Source organism: Myodes glareolus, chromosome 17, assembly GCF_982192425.1.
Source record: "Myodes glareolus chromosome 17, mMyoGla1.1, whole genome shotgun sequence".
In the NCBI taxonomy this organism is placed as follows: Eukaryota; Metazoa; Chordata; class Mammalia; order Rodentia; family Cricetidae; genus Myodes; species Myodes glareolus.
In genome coordinates, this window is record NC_142042.1 from 37,617,202 (window position 1) to 37,642,428 (window position 25,227).

At 40.5% G+C, this 25,227-nt stretch overlaps 1 pseudogene; it reads right to left on the reverse strand.

The window, feature by feature from the left end:
- Nucleotides 1–1,722: 1,722 nt before the first annotated feature.
- Nucleotides 1,723–24,825, reverse strand: LOC125414589 (ribonucleoside-diphosphate reductase subunit M2-like; annotated as a pseudogene).
- Between the last annotated feature and the right edge of the window lie 402 nt (nt 24,826–25,227).

The following is a 25,227-nucleotide window of genomic DNA, read 5'->3' on the forward strand; positions in this document are numbered from 1 at the left end:
ACAGGAAAGCTAAATGCCTGTTTATTTCCACTTTTTATTTGCTTGTCTGTTAGGGTAGGTTTGGTTTTGTTTGTCTTTTTCCTATACAGTGAGGCAGAAAACCTTTTCCTGTAAAGAGCTGGATATCAACCATGGAGACTTTGCTGTTCACTCAATCTCTGTCCCCACTGCTCAATTCTGCCAGTGTTGTGCAAGAACAACCGCATGCAGTATCGAGAAGACTGGGTGTGGCTGTGCCAAAACACAAGAACAGAAGGGAGAGAAAAGGCAGGTAGTGAGGAAAGAGGCAAAGAACCTTTGTTCTCTCATTCAGCAGAAAGCTCCCAGTGTGGTAATATTTTGATCACCAAAAGTGATCCATTGTTTTCAGTGTGTATATCCAAGGCAACATGGAGGGATGAAAGTCAGAGTGTTGATCTCACTTCTTACAACATCAGTAGGTACCCATCTACCCATCTAGCCCTTCATTCATAGACTGAGTCTGTCTTTTGGCCCACTTCATTGTAATAATAGGTAGCTGCAGAGAAAAAAAAACAAACAGATAATACATCCTAATCTAGAAGGGAGGATTCTAATGCATATTTCTCTTGTTAATATCATTTATAAATTTTAAATCATCTATAGGATATCAGCTTAATGAAGTAATTACCTGAGACAACATAATGATTAATAGTGATTATCCATTTCCCAGGGCCCAGAATCACCTAGGAGACAGACCTTGCATATGGGAGATTACCAAGGTTAGGCTAACTGAGCGGGAAGGCCCACCCACAAGGAGAGAAGAACCACTCCATGGGCTGAACTCCTGGACTGACTAACACACAGACAGAGCACCAAAAGTAGCATTTATCTCCCTGAGTCTCCTATGTGGCCAGGACTCCCCACCATGATGGACGACATGCTGGGACCGTGAGCAAGAGTAAAGTTTACTCTGTGACTTTTATCAGGTGTTTTGTCTCAGCAATGAGGCAAGGACTAATATAGTTAGCAAAACACAAAATGTGACCCAACACTGCAGTTTAAGGAAATTAGTGACATATTGTGGCATGAAGGCCCTCAGTTTGCAAGTTACGGTCATGTAGCTTTGTCTTTTTTTAGGACTCCTAACAGTGGGAGCAGGGTCTCCAGCTCTGTTGCCTGCTCTTGGGACCCTTTCCTCCTACACAGGAATGTGATGTTCAATATCCTTGAATTTATGTAGTTTTTACAGTTTTTCTCTCAGTTGTTTTTTAGATCTTGTATTTCTTTTAGAAAATAATTGACTGGACTGCTAAAGTTGGAATGGAAGATTCCGTAGATGACTGTGAGATCAATTTGTTTGGTCGTCACTTCTGGTTAATTCTAGTTTGAAGTCTATCTCATCAAAGACAAAAATTACTGGACCTATTCTTTTCTTTGGTGCCACTTTTCATTCTGTCACCCGAAGGCTCTGTTTGTCTTTGCTTGTTAGGTGCCTTTCTTGCAGGAAACAAATAGATTGATCTTCATTTTTAATCTAGTCTACCAACTTGTGCATTTTTATTGGAAATTTGAGACTATTATCATTTAGAGTTATTGAAGGTATGTAACCACTCTCTTGTTATCTCTAATGTTTGGTATTTTTCTGATCCTCATTTTCTTACTTTTCTTTTGTGTTTTTTTTTTCATTTCCTGCAACTTCATGGATCTGTATATCATTACTTTTGTTGTTGGTAAGTTTTAAAATAATAGCACATAGTTCATTTAGAAATCAGTATCCAAGGTAAAAGAATTCTTGATTGTCCTCAGCCTCCCTCCCATCCCCTGAGAGTCACTTCTTTTCTTCACAAAGAAGTTAATCCTCCCTTGCCTAGATAGATTCTCTGTAAAGTCAAATGGATTTTCTCCTCTGAAAACTCTCTGTTAAAACCCAGATCCAGTAGAAGCAAGTCTGTCACAAATTCAGTGTACTGCTTCATTAAAGAGTAATTCATCCCAGGGAACTCCCCAGCAAAGGCATCCAAGAGGAACCTCTGTTCCATCCGAACAGCACTGGTAATTATTCCTTCTACTCTCTGCTCTAATGTTTTGTGTACCAGGTGTTTGGACATCAGGCAGCTAAAGTCACAGTGCGAACCGTAGTCTCTGCTAATAAGCTCTTTGGAAAATCTGTGACTGGGCATCAGTCCTTGTTTCTTGAGCCAGAACACTGATTGATATGAAAGAACCAGAAAAGAAGATTCCTTCCACAGCGGCAAGGGCTACAACATGTGCTCCACAGCCTAATCTTCAATGGCTTGCTAGCTGTTCTCATTCCTTCATGTCCCCCAACCTAGCCCAGTCTGTCTTCTTCTCACACAGAGCTCCATTTAAATGGCATTGAGGAGAAAGTCCTGCTCTTTAGATTCTTCATTGTGTTTGTGATGAGACTATACCTTTCTGAAAGTATGTGTTCTATGGTAGATTGGAAGCCATCAAAATAGTAAGTGTTTATATTTTAACTTCTTGTATAAATTGCCTCACCCAATTTTAATTATTCCACCATCACTGACTGCAAAGAAAACCAGAACATGAGATATGTTTAAAAAAATTGTCTCATAGTACAGATAATTTTCTATTAATCTTTTCTTCAAAATTGCCAAAGCGACTCTTGTACAATAGTGAATAGAAGATTATTTGGGGTCAATAAAAGTAAAAATCAGTGTTACCTCAGTTCTGAAATACAAAAAGAACTATGTGTAAGAGAGTCAATAACAATAGAAGGTTCATCTAATCTTGGTGATTTGCAAAGTGGCATCAGTAACTTTCAGGGTGTGAACTGAAATGAACAAGGTAACATATCATGACAGGAGCACATAGCAGGAAAAGCTGTTCTCAGAATGATAATAGGAAAACAGAGATAAAGTGAGAAAGACACGAGGGTTCACCATTCTTTTTCAACACACACCCTAAGACCTAAAATCTCTTTCTAGGTTTTCTTTTATAGTCTCATCATATGACAGAGGCAAGCTGAGGCCCAAACATCTGAGCCTGGGGGAACATCCTACACATAAAGGGTATCAAAATTCTACTCTTCTCCCTGTGTCTACCTGGAGATGAGGACCCAGAAAGAAATATAGTTAAATAAGATCACAAGGCAAAGATGCTATGAGAGGAGGAGATGTCTCAAGTGTTGGGGTATAGCTATGTACTCCAAATTGAAGCATTTCTTCCTGAAGGGACGAGAGAGACACGACTCAGAAAGTAAACACAACTCCAAAGTCTCAGAAAGTTCCTGAAATTCATAAGGCTCACAAGGTCCCTTCCCAAAATTATAAAAGCAGTCACAATTTCTGAAGAAAGGAAACTCCCCAGTCAAGGTTCCTGGACAGTCATGGAATGAGCTGCAAGATATAGTTCCCATGAGTCATCACTTCTGCTGGGGTGGCCTCGCCATGGTGCTGCTGCTCTTGAGTTCTGGCCCCTGAACTGTGAGATATTTCATTTGTTCTACCTGTCCGGCTATATTTTGCTTTGGCTGTGAGAGTGGACTAATCTCTGCTCTCCCTTGCTTTCCTTCTTCCACCCTTTCTCCTATCCTTCCTTCATTTTCTTAAAAAAAATACTATTCTTGTTTAGACATTTATTTATTCTCTTTCATCTCTCCTTTTCCACTTCCTTCCTTTCCTCTAAAAGAAACAACTTCATTTGTTTTTATATTTAGGGGAAATATCTGCATGTGTTTCTTTGAAATAATTAATTGTATGCTTGTGCTCTTGTTAACATAAATGCTACTATATGTTAAAAAATTTCATTTTGTCATGCTTTTATCAGTCCACATAAGATTTTTTTAAATATTTATTGGGATTAAAAAGAATCTCTGTCTACATATCAGTCTTGAGAGATATGCCTGACTGTAGCATGCAACCATAACACTCATGAAACCCTTCCTCCTGCAAATGATAACTGAGCTGTCTTCAGCCTCTCTACACTATGAAAAACAATGATTTAATAACTAGCCCCATTCATTTTCAACTACAGTTTTGTTTAGAGTGGAATCTCAGTAATAATAGATAGTTTCATTTTTGTTAGGTTTTAGCAGAATGCTTCACAAGTGTTAGATTCTTCTATAATCCTAGTCAAGCCAGTGTATACCCATAATCTCCCCTCTCACCAGCTTTTATTAGATACTGTTTTATGCAGCTGACAGGTCTTTGGGGATATGTTGTTGTTACTTTAATTTGCATTTATCTAATTACTAATGATTTTGAGCATCTCTTTATAAGTTTATTTGTCCTTTGAGTTTCCTCTTCTATGAATTTCCTTTACATATATCTTTGGGCCATTTTTCTCCTGGGGTTCATATCCATGTTTTGTTTATTTGTATGAGACTCATGTATATTCTAGAAATGGGTCTCAATGGTACTCAATATTGAATAAAAATCTTTAATGTGTTGTGATCAATTACAGTCATTGTCGTCCTCCTAATTCTATGGTGCTGTGTTTTTCCACAATTAGAAGACTATTCTTGTTATTCTTGATTAGTTTTATGGTTTTAACATTTAGATACATAAGCCATCTGGAGTCCTCTTTATAGCATTATCTGTTTTATTTTGATGTAATAAAATGTTTTCTCTAATAATACCTATGAAATAAATAGTCTGCTTTCCATAATATCTTGGACCCTTTCATTATTTATCAACTGTTCAAGTACATATATGGTCAAACATATATGTGGATGCATGTATCTTTTTAAAAAAATCTCTAGACTCCTATTGGTATATTTTTATATCAGGTTATATAACTTTATGCTGTGGGACAATTCTGTATTCTGTCAATTATTTTTTAAATAAATGCTGATTGGCCAGTAGCCAGGCAGGAAGTATAGGCTGGACAACCAGACAGGAAGTAGAGGTGGGGCAATGTGAATAGGAGAATTCTGGGAAGAAGGAAGATCTCTCTGCAATACTGTCCAGACACTGAAGAATAAAGATGTGACCTGCCCTGCTGAAAAAGGTACAGAGCCATGTGGTTAACATATACTAGAATAATGGGCTAATATATGTTGTAAGAGATAATACGAAGTCTGAGCTAATAGGGCAATCAGTTTATAACTAATATAGACTCTCTGTGTGATTTTCTTTAAGATTTACCAGCTGTGGGAACTGGGCAGGATAGAAACCCCAACAAGCAGGCCCTCATGTTACAACTCTAGATATAGCATATGACAATATCTAATAAATATCCTCTAAGATTCCTTTAAGGTAAAATTTACCTCTCATCAACACTCAAATTTTGAAATGATTTAAATAAATTTCTTTCTGATTAAGATTAATTAAGGAATTATTAACATTTTCTTTCTAAAATAACTAATATTTCATTTATATTACAATTCAGATTATTGTTAATGTATTAAAATATTACTTTTATGTGTTGATTTTATATTTGGCTTTCACCGTATTTTATTTTCTCATATATAGGGAATTTTTATATTCCAGGCATGGTGGCTATACCTGTACTCTCAGCATGGGGGAATTTACCGTGGATTCAAGGGCAGCCTGGGCAATATCCTGAACTCTAGGTCATCCTGCAATCTAGGTCAACAGAATAAGATTAAGAAGAAAAAGAAAAGGAAGGGAACAAGAAAAGAAGGAAGAAATGAAGAACAAAAGGAAGTGGGGAAGGAAGGAGAAAATAGATGCCTGAATCTTCTGTTGGCTGTAATGGCTTCCCCAGACTAAGAACTTATGTCATATGTAAATTGTTCATTTGTGCTGCCCGTGTATCTGTATTCTTTTTCTGGGCTAGAATTGCTGTTCAACATGGAATTACAGACAGTTTCAATGAACATTTTTGTGTTTGTTGTCCCATAGGAATGGTTCAGAAACTTATTAAGTATGATCTATACTTTGTAGTCAGAGTATTGATCTAGATTAATTTGCTGAGATGTTATTATGGAATAAATAGAGTCTGGGCAATGTCAAATGTGTTTTTACCATTCATGCACCACAGCAGTCTTCCTCATTTCACGTCTTAATTTCATTGATATTCTAATGGATTTCCTGTTATTGGGGCAACCTTTTATTTCAGAAGATTAATTTAATATGACTTAGTGAAGTTCAATGTAACTAGTAAGCTCAATTTATTGATGTGTATGTATTATATTTAGAACCTTCTACAATTTTGATGAGAAGTTTTACTTTTATCTTTTATTAGAGTGGTTATGTAAATGAATCAATAAGTTAAATTACATCTTAAAGTGTTTCAGGATTTTAATCATAAAAACATTCAAACTTGATTTATTTCTGAAAATACTATTGACCACTTTCAAAATTTTAATGAAATAAGTTCTCCATTCATTAAAGCAATTTATTAAATAGCATTTTAATTCCATAGTTACCCATTACCAGATTCTCACATCTAGGTCCTAAATCATAACTTAGGTTTATTTGATAAAATATTCTTTTTAAAAAATTTATTTACCTTTATTTATGTGTGTTGGTGTTTTATGTGCAGGTAAATCTGTGTGAGAGTGTCACATCTTGAAGTTACAGACAGTTGTTAGCTACTGTTTGGGTGCTGGTATTTGAACTCCAGTCCTTTGAGAGAATAGTCAGTGCCCTTAACCACTAAACGATCTCCCCAGCACTGATGAAATTTTCTGATGCTGTTGTGGTTTGACTAAGAATGCTCCCAGGGGCTCATGTGTTTGAATACTTGATTGCCAGTTGGTGGAAATGTTTGTGGAAATTATGAGGTATGGCCTTTTGGAGAAAGTGTATCTCTGGATGTGAGCTTTGAGGTTTCAAAAACCTCAATGCATTCTGAGGGTGCTCTCTGTCTTCAGTTGAGTATGAAGATGTGAGCTCTCGGCTGTTCGGCTGTTCACATCACTGTACCTTTGCTTCTCCTTAAAGGATTAACCCTCTGGAACCACAAGACCAATTAAACATTCTCTCATTTTTTTAATTGTTTTTATTGAGCTATGCATTTTTTTCTACTTGCCTCTCTTAACCCCCTTCTACCCTCTCCTGTGACCACACACACACATTCTCTCTCTTTCTCTCTCTCTCTCTCTCTCTCTCTCTCTCTCTCTCTCTCTCTCTCTGTCTCAATTTACTCAGAAGATCTTGTCTTTCTCTCTTTATTATCCAGATCCATGTATGTCTCTCTTAGGGTCTTCTTTGTTGTCTAGGTTCTCTCGGATTGTGGACTGTGGGCTGATTTTTCTTTGCTTTATGCCTAAAAGTCACTTATGAGTGAGTACATATTATATTTGTCTTTCTGGGTCTGGGTTACCTCATTCCATATGGTTTTTCTAGATCCTGCAAATTTCAAGATGTCATTATTTTTACTGCTGAGTAGTAAGTACTTCATAGTGCAAATGTACCACATTTTCTTATTCATTCTTCGGTTGAGGGGCATCTAGGTTGTCTCCCATTTCTGGCTATTATAAATAATGCTGCAATGAACATAGTTGAGCACATGTCCTTGTGGTATGACTGAGCGTCCTTTGGGTATGTACCCAAAAGTAGTGTTGTTGGGTCTTGAGGTAGATTTAAACATTTTCTTTTTAAAGATGTCTTGGTCGTTGTGGCATCACACCGATAGAAAAGAAACTACTACAAGTGCCATTTGTAAGTTCTTCTCTTGTTCGATAATCTGTACTGAATTTGTTGTACTGCCTTTCTAATTTGAAAATTTGGAGAGGTTTCTTTATGCAAATACTTATTTAATTTTTAAGAACCACTCCTGTATTTGTGTTACTCTTCTCCAAATTCTGCTTCACATTTACTGTCTTCAGTTTCTACTTCATTAATTTCTTTCTCTTCATTTTTACAGTTTTTTTTAGTTTTGTGAATTAAATATTTATATCAAATTTTTTATTCATTATTACTTACTAATGAATGAATTGAAACTGGTAGGTGTCTATAATTGCAGTTCTGACTGGATCCCGTGTTTAGCTGTGTGTTTCCTTCTCACTGTGCCATGAGCATCAAAGCTGCAGCTTTGAATCCTACTCAATCCTCCAGTTATCTAGAAAAATACAGTGGCTTTGAATTCTCACATGAGTGGAGCAGATTCTTATACATGTTTATAATGAACTTCTTGCAGCGTGATGAGACAATAAACTAATCATACACTTTTCTCTTTTTCTCTACTTTGAATTTTATTTAAGATCTTATTTATCTAATACACTTTGAAATCTAAAAGATATCAGTTGCGTATATCAAAAAGAATGTTATCTGTGTTTCCAGAAGCAAAATATTAATCAGATCTGGGAGATCATCTGTTTTGAAACCATTTTAATTCTTCATGCAATTATTTGCCTTTTGCTGTTAATATTTCAGACAGAGAGAGCTATTTCTAAGACATCACAGTGCTGGTGAGTTTTGAGTCATTGCTGTTAATTTTCAATATGAGATTGTTGTTTCCTCTAGTTAAGGCTGCTTTCCACTAAGATCTACTTAGTGGTTTAGTGGTAGTATTTCCCTTTGTTTTTATTTACATTAAAGGTTATTGCCTTTCCTATTACTTTTACATTTTCTGAGTTGTTTGGGGGTACAAAGACAGCACTTTTTTTTTTCCAAGACAAAGTTTCTCTGTGAAACAGCTCTAGCTGTCCTGGAACTGGGTCTTGTAGACCAACTGGCCTTGAACTCACAGAGATCTGCCTGCCTCTGCCTCCCGAGTGCTGGGATTAATGGTATGTGTCACCACTACCTAGTTAAACACTCTTGTTGCTGATAAAGAATTCTGATATTGAAATATTTTCATTTGAAGTTCATCTTTTTTATCAGTAAGGGCATTCAAATGTGTCCCATTTGTTGTATAATTATGATAGTTAGTATTAATTATAATGTAGTGTTACATTTTGAACCTTTTCTGATTCATTTCTGTTTTCTTGTATCATTTTACATTTCCTTTTAGTTTTTCCTTTTATTAGGTTTATTGGAAACATTATTCTGTAAGATGAGACTATAATATCTCTATCACAAATGCATTATGAGGTTTTAATTACCTACTATGAAGGAAGCATGCTGAGCAGTATCGGCTGCACTGAATATGTTCAGGATGTACTTGTCATTTGTCTTAATTTACCATCCGTCATCATCACCATCATAGTTACTGTTTGGAGAAAATTCATAGACCTGCTCAACTTTGATTCTTCTCAAAGTGTCTGACAAGACGACCGTGGAAGTTGTTAAATCTCCCAATAACGTGTCTAGCCGTTCTGGTTTACCTTGTCAGTCATGTGGGAAGGTCTTTAATTCTATGTGCTTCCTTCTGAAGTCTCAAAACATCACTATGATTTTGGCCTTGATTGATATCTTCCTATTGTTTCCTTTTGCAAGATGGTAAAACAACTACTTGCTGTAATGGCTTCCTCTTCACCAAATGCACAATTTCCCTCTTTAAAGGCTTTAAGTTGACCCCAGATTGCTGCCCTCAGCTGTCTTATTTTTCTTAAGCTTCTGGTGCACTTCTGCATCTTGTTAGTTGTGTGCATAAGATGGTTCCATCCTAACTCCTATCCCTAGTTCCATCTTTCTTATTTTATTTCCATAGAGTCCATTGTCTTTAGAATTTTATGAGGTGCACAAAGTTGATGGCATGCATCCATTTCTGCTTCATTTAAAACTGTTTAAATTTTCCCCATCTATCCCTAAGTACTGTGTTTTTCATATTCTTTATACAAGAAGTCTCACAGCCCCTTACAAGTGCGTGTCTTTGAGTGAAACGTTGACGCTGCTTTTGTTGTATTTGCCTAGGAAAAGAAGCACGGATGCTTTTCCGATCCCCATTTATCTCCATGGTTAGAAATCATTTTCAGACCTCGGGCTACAAGGCAGATGGAGGCAGTGTCCATTAGGAACTGATTTCCAGAGGAACGGTGAGGCAGAGCACATACCCACCTCTGAACAGATGGACAGCAGAGTCTCCGTGCTTCACCGGCCCTACTTCCTGCTTTTCCCTTTCTCCATGCTATGCATCCTGAGGCACTATTCAAGCCTCTTTTTGAGGCTTCATGGAGTGGGGGGGAACAGTCACTGATGTTCAGGAAGAACCCACTCCTTGCTGTTCTCCACTTTAGGGTAGCCCATAATCATAAAACTTCTAATGCCGACCCCAGACTAGCCACGGTCAAGAGCACCAGCCTTAGATGAAAAAGAATTTAAGGAATATTTTCCATCTCTTCCCTTGGTCAAGCTACTAGGTAAGTGTCATTTAGCATCATCAGATTTTCAGCCTTTTTCAGAATACTTTGCAACCTTCTTGTAGAGGGGAGCTGTGTGCCATCAACCCACCATGACTCCTTTCCATTGCTTTTCAACTGTATCACGGTTCAAGCATCTGATAGGGAAAATCATGGAGCCATGATCTTCTGAACAGATGAAGTTTTCCTGGCTTCTATTTTTTTTTTGGGAGGGGGTCATTTGAATAGGCTTTCCAGCTGGAGGTGAGAGGACAGCTAGGGTGAAAGCCTCTTGCACTGTCTTTTGTTGTTACGGAGCTCAGCAGCACAGATGCTCAAATATCTACTGCCTCTGTGGCAAACATCCAGAACTTCCTGATGCCCATCTAGGATTTCTAACTATCATAATTCACACCCCTGAAATCTACAGTTACATTACCAGAAATCATCCTGTTCCAAATATGCAAAGTGCAACTATCTCAAGAGTACTTGGGAAACTTGAGAATAAATCTCACAAAAGGATACAGCAAAACAAGTCTCATGGCATTGGAGAGTTTGACCTCATAACCGTGACAAACAAGCCTGGGATTCAGGTCCTACTCAGTCTGTTCATGGGAAGGTGTGGGAAGAATCTGCAGACTCCTCTTGAACAGAATTAAACAAGGGCCAAGAATGCCAGATGGGAGTCCGTATCGGCTCTGCTCCATCACTCAGTAACAATACCAATGAGGAGAGTGAGGTCACCACACACTTCTTGGGATGACAATGAGTCCACGGATGGTTTCCCTAGAAGCTGCAGCTGAATGTGCATACATGGCCTCTGTAAGGAGCCGACTTTGGATTAACACCACCAGCAGAGTCTCACCGCACAGCACAAGCCTGGGTAACAAATACATTGAGAAATTCTCAGTACGTTCCATCTTATAACCACTCACTTCAGAGATTCAGAGATTTTGTTTGCTCTGTGCACATTTTCCTTTCAATAATTTAAGTGTGTAACTCAAAATGGGGTTCTGGAAAAGAGGGCAGAGTCTGTAAGGTGACAGACAGAGAAGCACGATTCAACTCATCAACACCCACGTGGCAGAAGGCCACGGCATGCAACCCAGCGGTGCAGAGGGAGAGACACTAGGATTCTTAAGTTCACTGACTAGGGAGTGCCACCAAAGTGAAGACCTCCAGATTCAGGAGAAATCTGTCTCAAAAAACTAAGTAGGAGGCCATCAATATGCCTCAGCTCTCTACATAATCTCATAATCTGAGATAGAGTCCCTAGGACTCGCAGGGCAGAAGGAGAACGCCAACTCCTCTAAGTTGCCCTCTGAAGTACCCTTCACATGCAAATAGATAAATAAATGTAATAAAATTTAATTTGAAACCACAGTAGAATGTGACACCAAACACTAACACGTGGACATCACACCCACATATACACATAGACAAATGTACCCGCAGACATACATAAACGCACACATACTCAAAAATGAATAAACGGTTAAAAAGAAACATAAATCAATAAACAAATGGAAGCTACATTCTTGGGATAGTCAAAAACAATTCTTTTGAACTAAGAATAAATGCTTTTGACTGTATTAGAGAAAAACGGGGGAGAGCATACTCCAGAGTTATAAGGCCTACCCCTCCTCCCCAGAAGCCCAGGAAGTAATGTCCTTTCCTGGTCTAGCCATTTCAGGCAAGGATTCAAAATGCTGCATTGTAGATGCACAGCAATTCTTCAGCCTCATCCTCCATAGAAGTCTTTAGAATCACGAAGAGAACAAGCTAAGTGATATGTGCAGATCTTATAAATAGACCCACAGTTCTCAAGTATATCCAAGGCTGAACATTTCCAGTGCCCCCCACCCCGTTAGTCACTCTCCTTCCCCCCTCAGATGCAGTACAGCCTTGCAACGCTCTCCACACCATCTATTACCTTACTTTTTGTTGACGTGAAATTACCTTTGCAGAGTTGGACACACGCACCCTCTCGTTTCCTGTCAGGTGGAATGTGCTTGCTGGCAGCAGGATTAAATGTGCTGTCTGTTTCATACTCTTCCTACTGCACTGTATTCAATATGGAGAATGCGTGGGGACCTTGACTGACTCTGTCGTTGGAGTGCCCCCTCCCCAGCCACACCAAAGCCAAGCAAATCCAAGCTAAAAAGGAAATCATGCCTTTGCATTCTGGTACAAACATCCTACTCCCCAAGAGAGAAAGGAGGGCAGACAGAAGCCTCATCTTCTCATCACATTTCCCTCTAGGTTTTAGTTTTTGACAGTGTCAAAATGAATCCATAGAATAAAGGAGGGAACACACTTGGTTTTCTCACTCTTGGTGAGCAGGCTGCTAGATTACCAAACATCTTTGGCATTGTTAACAATGCTTTCTCTCTGGACCCTTACAGACATTCAATCAAGTCAGTTCTGTTACTGTCATTATTTTACAGTTTGGGGGGAATTAAATAATGCATCCAAGGTTGTATGGATCATCCTGGTACACAAAACCAAAGCCATCCTTCCCCACTATGATGCCACCCCCTGTAGGTGTCCTATTGCACAGAAGCTGCACAAATCCAGAGACATTAAGAACTGGTTCATTGTGTATTTCTCCTTGCATGGGCTTTAATCTGCCTGTACTTAAGAATTACTCATACTCCTTGTCTCACCCACCTGTAGCCCTAAGACCTCATCCTCTGACATCCCTGAGATCTCTGCGAGGCATCACCTAAACCCCTATACACCCAGACCAGCGGATGATGCTCTCCCTTCCTGAGTGCCACACCCTTTGGACTTTGGAAGTACGTATGTTCCTTGGCCAACGTCTTGCTCTAAACTGGGGGCCTCCTGGCTCAGGCTATCAAGTATTTTACTGAACTTTGTGGCTCTGTATTTTATTCAGTCTCCCTAAACTGAACTCCGGCATAAATCTGCTCTATCTATTGTCTCTGTGCTTCTGACACCCCAGCCTCCTGCCCTCAACTGTCACTAGCTAATCATGTTTCTTTTCTATTTTGTCTTTCCTATCCTTCCTCCTAATCCTTTTCAAATTGCTGTTTTCTCAGGCCCTTAACCCCAGCTCAACTCCTCCCTGTTCTTTAAGCCTCTTTCTCATTTCTCTCTGTCAACACCAAGAGCTCTCTCTCCCTTTCTAACTGGACTTCAGCCTCCCACTGACATCTAACCAGTGAGAGTATTCCATTGTTTCTCCTCTTGCCCCAGCAGGAGCTACATATCTCCCTTTCAGGAATTCCTGTCACTTCATAAATATCCCTAGGCATGTTGAAAGGCAGCCACCATCTGGTTGTGCTGAGGCCCATCAACAAACGTCCTCAGAACTATTCCAATCATGTATATTTAATAACGCTGCAAACGCTGCCTCCACCTTCCCAGACCTTCTAATCCAAACTTGCTTTGCTTTTTGTTGCTGTTTTTTGTGTTGTTTTTTGTTTTTTGTTTTTTTTTAAGTAAATTTTATTAAATTATAAAAGTTTCCATTTCCGCCCCCCCTCCCAACACCCTCCCACTCCCCCCACTCCCCCCCTCCTTCCCCTCCGTCCCCCAGGGCAGTCAGGGTTTCCTGCCCTGTGGGAAGCTCCAGCTCCCTCCCCCTCCCTCCAGGTCCAGGAAGGCGAGCGTCCAAACAGACTGGATCCCCAAAATCCAGCATATGCAGAGGAAACAGGTCCCAGTGTCATAGTCAATGGCTTTTCAGAAAGACCCCGGGCCAGCCACAGTCAGAGAATCCGGCCAAATTCCGAGAATCTGGCTAGATCACGTCCTCGTTCAGTCCCAGTCCGACTGGTCCTGGTAAACTCTCATCAGATCCGTTCCCTTGTATCAGTGGGTGATAGCATCCCTCGCAGTACTGATTTCGTCTTTCATGTTCCTCCTCCTTCCGCTCCCCCTCCGGACCTCGGGGGGCTCAATCCGGTGCTCCAATGTGGGCCTCCGATTGCATAGCCGTCCTTCGCCAGACGAAGGATCACTCCAAAGGCCCTCTGGATCTTTTTTGGTTTTTTTTTTTTTTTTTTGGATGTCGATACCACTCCAGTTGTTCATTGGTTCTTGAACAAACACACAGTGCAAGTTGCTCGTCATCTGAAACTTTACTGCAGATAATCTCAGTTTTGGTGCCAGGGAGATCTCTCACTGGGTCAAGTGCTGCTGAGCAATCAGAAAGAATTCCTGGTGAATTTGGCTACCCAGCACCCACATAAAATCTGGACAGGGTGTGTGGTCCTGCAACTCCAGGGCTGAAGGCAAGAGACAAGTTCATATCTGGGGCTCACTGGCCAGCCAGTCTAGCTAAATTAAACTTCAGGCTCAGTGAAAGATACTGTCTCAGAAAATAAGGTGGAGAGATTGGAAAGATGATTTATATAATGGTTAAGAACATATACTCTTCTTACACAGAACCCAGGTACAGTTCCCATACCAGGCTGCCTGTAAGTTCAGTCCCAGGTAATTCAACACTTTCTTCAGGCATCCATAGGCACCCACAGTCAAGGGCACGTACACACACACACACACACACACAAAATGTACACATATGCATAATTAAAAACAAAATAAAACTGAGTTGGGCATGATGGTTCATGCCTTTAATCCCAGCATTCAGGAAGTAGAGGCCATTGGATCTGTGAGGTCCAAGCCAGCCTCATCTACATAGCAAGTATCTGGCTAGCCAGGACTGTGTACTAAAACCCTGTCTAATAAAAATAAAAATCTTTAGGAAAAAAAAATAAGGTGGAGAGAATGAGAAGAATGGCACACACTGGCCACATACCCATGTGCAAACAGAGATAACACACACAGACACACACATACACCAACACAGATATGTATTTGCTTTGTTGTAGCATGCATCATAAACATTATATGGCATAGACAAAGCTCAAAGCTGAATAGCGACTAGAAGGAATTCAGCTTATAACCTGGTTTTAGGAAGTTTTCTTTATTTGTCCAGATCAAACTATGCTCTGATAGTTACAGATGCTAAGGATGGGGACACTTTCCCAACAGCAGGAAATAATTCAGAGAAGGTCTGGGCAGATGGCGAATCTGCATCAGGGGAGAGTCGGCAGCAAGCAACAGGTGTGCTGGCAGCGAAGCCAGAGCCAGCATCAGGAGCTAAGTTGGCAGCAAGCAGAGTCAATATCAAGGAAATCTGGCAAGAAGTTAAGGGAGCCAAGTATGAGCATTAAAGTTCAGATCTATAAAATGATGCAAGTGGCAAAATAGCATCATGGTACTGAGGTCTATAGGATAATAGACAAGGGTGACGGGATTTCTTCAAATCACTGGAGCTGGAATTCAAGAGTTTTGTTCCTAGGGAAGACGACAGACAGAGTAGAAGGGCAATATGACTAACCAGACATTGAAATGGTGAATCATTCCCTTCTGTTCAGGTTCTGCCTGCCTAGGATTGACCCACATTGAAAATGGAATTCAATTGTCAAAGGGGACCCAAGCAGCTCAACTTCCTAATGCAAGACAGAAGAGCCCATCATCCGGTTGCCTAGGTGATCAAAGATGATGAAGGGGAAAAGGATCAACAGAGTTTGTAGGCCCTGGAATGGGTGAGCTGACAAGAAGGTATGTTTTGCAGCAGGGTCTGTCTGGAACTGAGTCCAGTGTCCTAAATGCCTGCTCCCTGCTTCCCTGCCCACATATGTGCCATGTCCCAGAGATGTCTGGTCTACAGACCCTTAAGGTCAAGGTGAACAATTCTCATTAGATCATACAGAGTGGCAAACTGAAGCTAGAAATCTTTCCTAAGGATTTACTTTTATTTTTAACTAAGTGTATGCCTCTGTGTGTGTGTGTGTGTGTGTGTGTGTGTGTGTGTGTGTGTGTGAGAGAGAGAGAGAGAGAGAGAGAGAGAGAGAGAGAGAGAAGATGGGAGCCAGAAACCCAACTCGGGTCCTCTGCAAAAGCAATATGTACTGCTCTTAACCACTGAATCATCTCTCTAGAACCAAAAAACTAGAAATCTTAATGAGAGCATGCTTAAGGACTCTAACTTTCCCTGAAAAGAATTTGTGTTTTGCCTTCGACAGAACAAGAAAGTCAATGCTGGCAAACACTTTGGCATGGAGGCCAGGAGAACATTGGGACTTCCAGAAAATGTTTTGGCTCAAGTGGGCACTTGATAGATATTAGAAGACTGGCTGATCCTTCTATTCTTTCAGGTTTCCAAAGAATTAGAAACTTTATTCAAACCATGTCCTTTGTCATTCTCCTTTACCCAGTAGGAAAAGCATATGAGCAATTTTGACCTCATCATATTCTTTGGTGACATTCAAAGGTAAAGTTACAAGGGAATTAATTCCCTGAAAGCTAGGAAAACTGCCTAGAGTTTTTTATGACTATAATGTCTACAACTCAAAATGCACAATATCTACTATCTGGGAAGTTGTCCAGATTTTCAATGTTGGCATGTTTCTGAGTCATCCTGAAAAAAAAAATTGCTTTCGTTTAAATAGCAAGAATGGTATGTATAGGTGTTCACTGTCTGTTTCCATGTTAATTGTTCAGAATTCAAATGCACTTTTAATGACTATTATTTATATGAGTCGCAACGAGGTCACTCTTGCCAACAAATCCTACTTTATTTGGGCATGGAAGGAAGCTGTACTTTCTGCTGCTGTGAGTCTTTTGGAGACTTTTCATTCCTAGACCACAAAGCAAATACCAACAGACCTCAGCTTTTTGCGCATAAACAGGGTGACCAATAAATGCCGGGAGTGTCTCTGCCTTGACTGTCTAAACCACGATCGGGGTGGGGGTAGAAAGAAGCAATCCATTTCATTTAGAGCTATGAGTGTCGTCCTGGCATCAGGATGACAAACGATTGCTCTCCATGTGTGAAGCATGCTGGAGTTAGTGGGCTATGTACCAGGGCTATAAAAACCTGGAAATGTCACTGGCATTCCAAGCATCTGTTCTCTCTAGCCCCACATTTCTGGGCAACTGCAAAAAATTCTTCAGGATGATGCATTCAAGCCCCAGTCCTCCGACATAATCTGTCAGGAGAAGTTTTAAATTTACATCAAAGAAATTAGGTGAATCATCCGACTCTCCACCGTTACTGCTCCATGGGGGTCTGTGGGATGAAATGAAATTGTGGTTACATTTCCAAATGGGTTATAAACCCGATCCAATGCTCCTCAGAGACTCACAACTTATACTTCCGTATTTCCTGTTACAGTGTCACACCTCCAAAGCTATGCCAGGCATACTAGACAAAGCAGACGGCCTTGGGGAAAAGGAGAAAGCAGGGGAGAGACGATGTGTGATTGAGAGCTTAGTGGTCCATATTAAACACACACACATACGCGCACACACATGCACACACACACAGGCACATACATTCACACTTCTCTAGCCATGCGTTCCTGATCACTGCTTCCTGGATCACTCTGTCCCATATTTACTGATAAAATGGCATGCTGGCAACTAGCTAAATAGCAGTTCTCCACCCTGACATGGAAGTTACACCCTGTGATACCATCTTTTTTCTTTTATAACTATCAAGCTCTAAATGGGGCTTCCCTTTCAAATCTTTCTAAGGGTGTAGTTTGATTGTGTGTGTGTGTGTGTGTGTGTGTGTGTGTTCAATATATGTGGGGTATGCATGCGTGTGTGTGCAGGTACATCCACCAGCAGACACTGGGATTACCAATGTGTTTCACCATACTGTGCTTTTATGGGGTCCTGGGATCCCAGCCTAGATGCTCAAGCTTAGAAACCAAGCTCTTTTCTCTCTAAACTATCTTCCCAACTTCTAATGATTTTTGTTCAAAATTTTTGATTATATACTTACAAGAAACACAGAAGGGTTTCTGGAGAGAAGATGCAGTCCACCTGGATAAGACCTACTCCTTGCATAAACCCAGAAATGATAGTAAGAATCCCTAAATGGCAAACTTTGGCAGCCTTTACCATGATCAGAAAATTACCAAGAAACATATAGTGCCTGTGTCTAGGTATTTTTAGAAAACAGGCAATAACCAAGAAATAAACACATTGACTAAGTGCACACGTCTCTGAGATGATTGCTAATTTAAAAACACACTTCCAGCAACTCATTTTCTCCTACTGTTTCTAGGCACAGAACCAGTAAGAAATTAATTGCCTAAGAGAAGGGGGAAAATGTAAGTAAAATAAAATCAAATAAACTTCTCTTTAAGAATAATAGCATATATGGATTTTTTTAAAAGAATGTTTGAAGATTTTCCCATGACCAAAGTCACGAGGCTGCACTTCAGTAACCTGAGACCAAGTCAATAGATCCAGCACAGCACTGGACCCTGGCTGGCAGCCACTGTGATATATGCACACTTCTACTTATGATGAAGCTTTTGATTAATGCTCAGTTGATCTTTCTTCTCGCTAATAGATCAAAATATTTCTCATCAAGGAACAAATGATCAGACAGACCACTGTTACAAGTGGCTTTTGAAGAGTCCATTTATAATGTAGCACCTTCAGCAAGAATTGTTGATTAAAAAAAAAAGAAAGGGAGAAACTAAAATTGATATGTTTAGACTCTTACTATTCTTCCCCATGCCTTCTTTCAGACAGGATGTTTGTGTAGGCTCATAAATTGGCAAGAGGAACGGGAGAGAAAGGTAAGGACCCTGCCATGCTAAGGAACATTTACCAGAGACTCACAAAGTGGAGATCCCCATAAAGGGCAAAAAATTACATACTATCTTACTTTACTATCACAGCAATGTTTTATACCAAGCCTTGCTATGCTGATTTTCCTAATGAATAAACTGAGTTGTACTGAGGCATTCCTAGTTCATGCAGCTAGCAAGGGCATAAAACCAACTTCCAATCCTAAACCATCTAACCATAAAATCTATGCTATTAGTGTTCCCACAGTGTTTGTGACAGTTATGGTCCATCGTCAGCTTCACAAAATGTGGAATCACCTGGAAGATGGCCTGTGGTTTTGCCTGTGGAAGATGTTACCTTGACTATAATAACTGATGTGAGAAGATACATCCTGTGGGTTGATTTGGGATTCCCTTCTGTACACCATTGGTTAATAAAGAAGCTGCTTTCAGCCAATGGCTCAACAGAATATAGGCAGGCTGGAAAAGATATAGAGAGAGAGTAGGCAGAATCAGTGAGATGCCATGTAGCCACCAGAGGAGAAAGATGCTAGCTGCCAGTCAAAACCTTGCTGGTAGGTGGTAAAATATAAAGTAATATAAATGGGTTAATTTAAGATAGAAGAGCTAGCTAGGAATACACTTAAGTGATTGGTCAAACAGTATTGCAAACATTATAGTTTCTGTGTGATTATTTCAGGTCTGAGTGGCCGGGAATGAACAAGCAGCCTCAGCCAACAGTGAGTGACTTCTTGCCCAGGACCCTGAACCATATGGATGAAGAAAGTGAATTGATCATTATTCTCTGTTTCCCAGTTGTGGGTACAACATTGCAACCCACTGCTTCAAGCTTCTACTGCCTTCAGTCCCCACCATGATGAACTCTACCTTGAACTGTGAGCTAAACAAATCCTTCTTCCCACCAGTTGCTTTTGTCAGAGTGTTATAACACAGCAATAGGAAAAGAAACTGACAGTATCAAACATCTACATATGCAGCACAGAGAAATCCTGTGATTCTATCATTAGAGATGCTAATTCTCCACCGAATTCTACAAATATATATAATTTATAATAATAAATAACAATAGAAAATTTAATATGCTGAATTAAATGACTGTAGGTGCTAAGTAATGCCTCAGATATTTCCAAAGGAAAGTTACCACCTAAGATGTGTCCCTCCACAAGACACTAGAGTCCCTAAAGGACAGAGAAGTTATTAGCCAGAGGACAAGAAGCTAAAAACTTATAGCACAGAATCTGGCATTAAATAGACCACTTAGAAAACTGTCACTTAGATCCAATTCATTCCATAGTTGGGGGCTTCATCAGCTAAAACCTCTTGGTACAGAGGCCCTAGTTGGGAGCCAAGGCAGGCGAACAGGGCTTAGCCCAGGAGAGGACAGCCCAGCCTTGAGAAGGCAGACTTTAACAGGCAGATGGGTACACAGAAATGATGCAGCATTAGGAGCCATTAGAGCCTATGGCTAGCTCTCAATTGTGAAAAGATTCCAGACATGCCACTTGACTTCTCTGTGCTTTGTTTTGCAACCTCTTAAATAGAGATCCTAAATTAACTCTCTGCACAGCCTCCAGCAGACCATTTTGTGCTTTTAAGTTTGTATTCAACAAAGTGGAGCGAGGAGAGCTTCAAAGTTGGAACAATATTGAAGGTCAGAACCGCATCACAACCAAGAGCAAGGACAAACACAAATTCCCCGTGTTCCAGCTGAAGGGGGTCAAAGCAAGAAAGAGCCAAAACCCAAACACAACAGAACAAGACACTGGCAGTAAGACAGATGAACGAAATCTAAGAAAAGGAAGCCAAGTAACTAAGGAAAACTAAGCTGAAGATGGTGAGCGGAGACGGTGGGTGTGCCTGGTTAGAATGAGAGATATCAGGATGTTAAAGTCCTGTGGGACTCCTGTTGTTTCCAAACAATCTTGACAAGAATGCCCTAGCACTTCAGTTTGGTTTCAGTCCTCTAAGCAACTCCTATATTCTTAAAGAAGCAGCACAGACACACAAAAAAATCAATAAGCCACAGAGACATTTTAATAACATCCTTCTAAGAAAGGAACTTGGGTCCTAAGGTTATTTCCCCCTGAGGGAGACTGTTTTAATGGTAATAATGGCTTGAGTCAAGAAGATTTCTTTTTAATTTTCACTATTTTTTTTCAATCAGTTTTGCTAATAGCTACCATCCTCACTTGCCCATCTTTAAGTAAAGTAACCTGTCCATGTGTGGGTTTTAAAGGGGAGATTTCATTTATTTTATGATTTGCTATGGAAATGGGCAGATGCTTTGGGGGTTGTATATATCTATATCATTTACAGTGAATATAATACCTGTGTGTATATGCATATCAGCTCATGTGCTTTGATATTGAAAACAGGAGTAAAATAGGAAATGCTGCGTTGTGAATATGGTTCATCTTAATAAACTTTCAGACAAACTAACCCTAAATCTTTAACACAATTTTAACTACAAATGGATTAAGCTATTGTTCAACCTTACAGCAAGTACTGTAGAGCTGAAAAGATACAGAGGTGGACTTATGTGTGCAGACATGAAAAGACTTGTGTGGACTCTGTGATCGAGACACCAATGGTATGGTGGCACGGCATGCATCTATGTCCTGTGTTAGTCACAGTTAAGAACAAACCTGATGTTAGCAGTTATATCTAGGGACTAAACTTTCATTTTCTGTATGATGTATTTATTCTCTCCTCTCTCCTCTCTCCCTCTCTCTCTCTTTCTCTCTCTCTCTCTCTCTCTCTCTCTCTCTCTTCAAATTACTTACTGATATTTATTAGTCAGGAAAAAAGTAAATCAAGAGAAAAGTAAGCATAAATAAACTTCCCGTAGGCCTATGTGCTTCTCGCTCAGTGTTGTCACAGAGGCTAAGCAGTAGGCTCAACTTGGCAGTGTGCCATTTAGTGTCTTATTCAGGGGACTAATTGTGTTTCAAATTTTTATGTAAAGTATCTGACACATGTGTCACTTGTGATAATCGACAATGATAATGATGGCTGATGTTGGGGATGATCTTGCCTTTTAAATCCCTGTGTTGAGCGTATTCCTTCAAAGATGAGTCAAGCTAGGAAGCCTGATTGATAACATCCTACATGTATTGAAGCTTTCCACAATCCCTAGTCATGCAGGGCCTGTGACCTCAAACCAGGGCAGTCTTCATTTTATTGATGGATGCAAATCCAAGAGTACAATAGCTATGAAAAAGTGATATGGCCGCTGGGAATGAGATGGTAATCAAGCAACCACTTCACACAGCATTTCCAGGTCAATTAATACACGGGGCTCTATTCCAGGTACGGCCCTGGGCATTGCACATTAGAAATCATTGCTGACTTGGGAACTTTTCACCGGTTCTACAAGCAGGAAAAAGCAAGCCTACGAGTCACAGACATGAGTCCTGAGAACCTAACCTGCCTCTAACAGATAGCCTATGTGAACCTGGCTATCTTTGCATTTCTTTGCATTTCTCACCTTCTCCATGTTTCTATTGCCCTTTTAGGCTTCCTTTTGTCTACGTTTTCTTCGACTGAGTGGATCTACTTCACACCACAAATAACCAGTATGAACTGCCTTCGTAGCTGATGGCTGTATCTCTAGCTTCTACAAGGCTCTGCTAAAGAGCCAATGCTTAATATGTGGGCAAACTCCTTAGTGTACGTTTTCTGTTTTTGGCATAAGTTTAAGGAAAAAGAGAGAACACAGAATAAAGATCAGGTTCTGTTACTGGGGCTAGAGACCTTTCTTGCCTAAAAATCAAAACCAAACCAGCAAAACCAAAAACAAACAAACAAAAAACACCATGCCCAAGCCCTTCCCTAAAGCTCATTATGTTTTCAAACAGCTTTGCCAACCCTGCAGAGCAGAGAGCCTGCTGGGAAGGCTACACACACAAAGCAGAGCCCACTCAGCCAGGCCCACTCTGAGCTCAAATAATTGGCCCCCTCCCCCCTTTCTCATTCCTTTCCTCCCGCTCTTACTGTCTCGGAAGCCTGCCCTATAAATCAGATTTAATTATCTATAAAATTTGGTGTAGAAAAGGATTTACTCATTAAAAATGTTCATCAGCTTGCTACCCACGTTCCAGACTAATAGAAGCGGAAAAGGAACACCATGGAAACACCAGACGGGCTGGAGAGATAAGCAGGCTTTGAAATACCTGAACCTCAATTAAATAGCAAGTTCCTGCTTCTGTATTTGCCTTTTAAAATATCATGTCGGAATAAGTAAATGTCACCAAATAATCAACCTGGTTTCCCCCCTCCTTTCTGTTTTGGTTACTTGCTTCAACAGGTTTTAAGAGATGGTTTTCTTTTTCGCTAAATTTACTTTCTTTGCCTATGTGTTAACCCAAGATATTTTATATTTCCTCAGTTCTCTCTCTCTCTTCTTTCTCTTTCTCTCTCTCTCTCACTCTCTCTCTCTCTCTCTCTCTCTCTTTCGTGTGTGTGTGTGTGTGTGTGTGTGTGTGTGTGTGTGTGTATGTCTGCAAAATGTCATAATCCTCTTTATAGCCAAACACAGCGACTCGCATTTAGTCACACAGCAAGGAGCGGTTAATTAATGAGTGCCAAGGGAGGCACGGGGGAAACATTGGAGAAGAATGCAGCCAGTGAAAGAGCAGAGGGGAATGTCTGAAGTGAGGCCAAGATAAATCTCCAGTCCTAGGAGAAAGCTCTGGGAGAGACGAAGGAACCGCTAGCAGCTAGCTGAGATGTTTTCGCGGGTGGGGGGGGAGGACTGTTTGTTCTCACTGTTTGTGCAAGTGATAGAAGCCAGAAGTGCAGGAACTTGGAGAGAATGTTGGAGCTTCTAATGAGGCGAAGCTCCTTAAATCTAAAATCTCCTATCAGTCTCTATGAAAGGCTTCCATGGGGAGAGTCAAAAATCTAAAACTTTTTTCTCGTTTTCAGACACATGAGGGGATTCTTGTCATGACTCTCCGAAATCCTCACTGTGATCCTCTCTGTGACAGAGAGAAAGTGCTCACAGTGGTGGGAGGGAAAAGACACACCTGGTAACAGCCAGGAAACCTGCCTGAGGAGCCAGCTCTCCTCCGTCTGTTCCTCTCTGCCTTCCAGACAGGACATCTTTCTTGACAGTGTCCACCTCCTGGGCTTCATCCCATCTTACAGGCCAGGCTTGGGAGCTGGGGCTTTCCTTTTTAAGAAGTGTCTGAAGAGAAAGGTAGACAGCGGATAACCAAAGAAAACTGGTAGACAGAGTTCTGTTGTATTTCCATCATATTAGTGAAAAGGCCCATTTTTCTCAATTTTAAGACAAGAAACTGTCTCATTGACTTTGTACATTCCGTTTTTCCTACTTGTCCCTAAGGGATCCGTTCTTTTGTTGTTTGTCCCTAGATTTCTTCCTGAGCCTTCCATTCAATCCCTTTAATCTCATGAGCTCCCCAAAGCTCACCCATTTAAAAACCCGGGATATTTAATTAGGTTTTGATAAACAAGAACTCTAATTCGTCACTCATCCGTAGGAGGATCCACCTTCTCAGTTCATGGAAGGTCTCTGAAGACTCTTGCCCTTCATCAACATGGCTATGAAAGACTATGGAGCCATGCCATCCCGACCACGTAAGAGAGTTGATCCTGACCCAGCATTTGCCTCAGGAGACAGAAGTGGGAACAAGAAGCAAATAATGAATCTGACTTTGTGATGCCCTTGTCCCCCTGAGCCATCAACTTCTTAATGTAGTGCAACCGTGTCCTCATATGGCTCAACTAGACCGGGCGACTCGTTGACAAAGATCTTGCCTCATTTCACATTATCAATGACTAAGGCTGCGTCTGCCACGTGGAGGGGTTACAATAATCAAACATGAACTAATGAACAGACAGTCTTTTGGTGTATGAGCTACAGTGCCATCTGACTCCGACACAAAAGCTAGCATTGTTCAACCATTGTCTTTTGGCCTTTGGGTTCACCCCATTGATCAGAGTGCGAGAAGCAGGAGTGACGGTCCTGGTAGCTTCCAAGAACAACATTTTATCCATCCTTTGCTGCTCCTGTTCTGCCATTATTGTTAAACCCGTCCTAGATGGCTAGAATAGCGCACAGTCAGTAAAGGAGACTTTGGGGTTCACTGAAATGAATACACACTGAACCGGAAACTCCATACCACTCACCTTGTCCCATAGCAGGAACTCAGAGCACAAATCAGAGAGAAGGGAGGCATGGGAAGTAAAGATCCAGAGAATGGGAAAACCTTGCTCTTTCGTCAAACACTATTTAACATTTACCTTACTTAGACCAGGAATCGAGTTGTTTTCCTATACAACAACGATGAGCAAAGCTCATTACTAGTTTTCAAAGAGTTAAAAGTCCGGTGGGGGCAGTTAAGCATGAACATGGCCGTCCTACTGACTTCCATGCTCTGATAATCATACCTTGTAAGTGGTTGTTAGGCCTCAGGCTGTGCT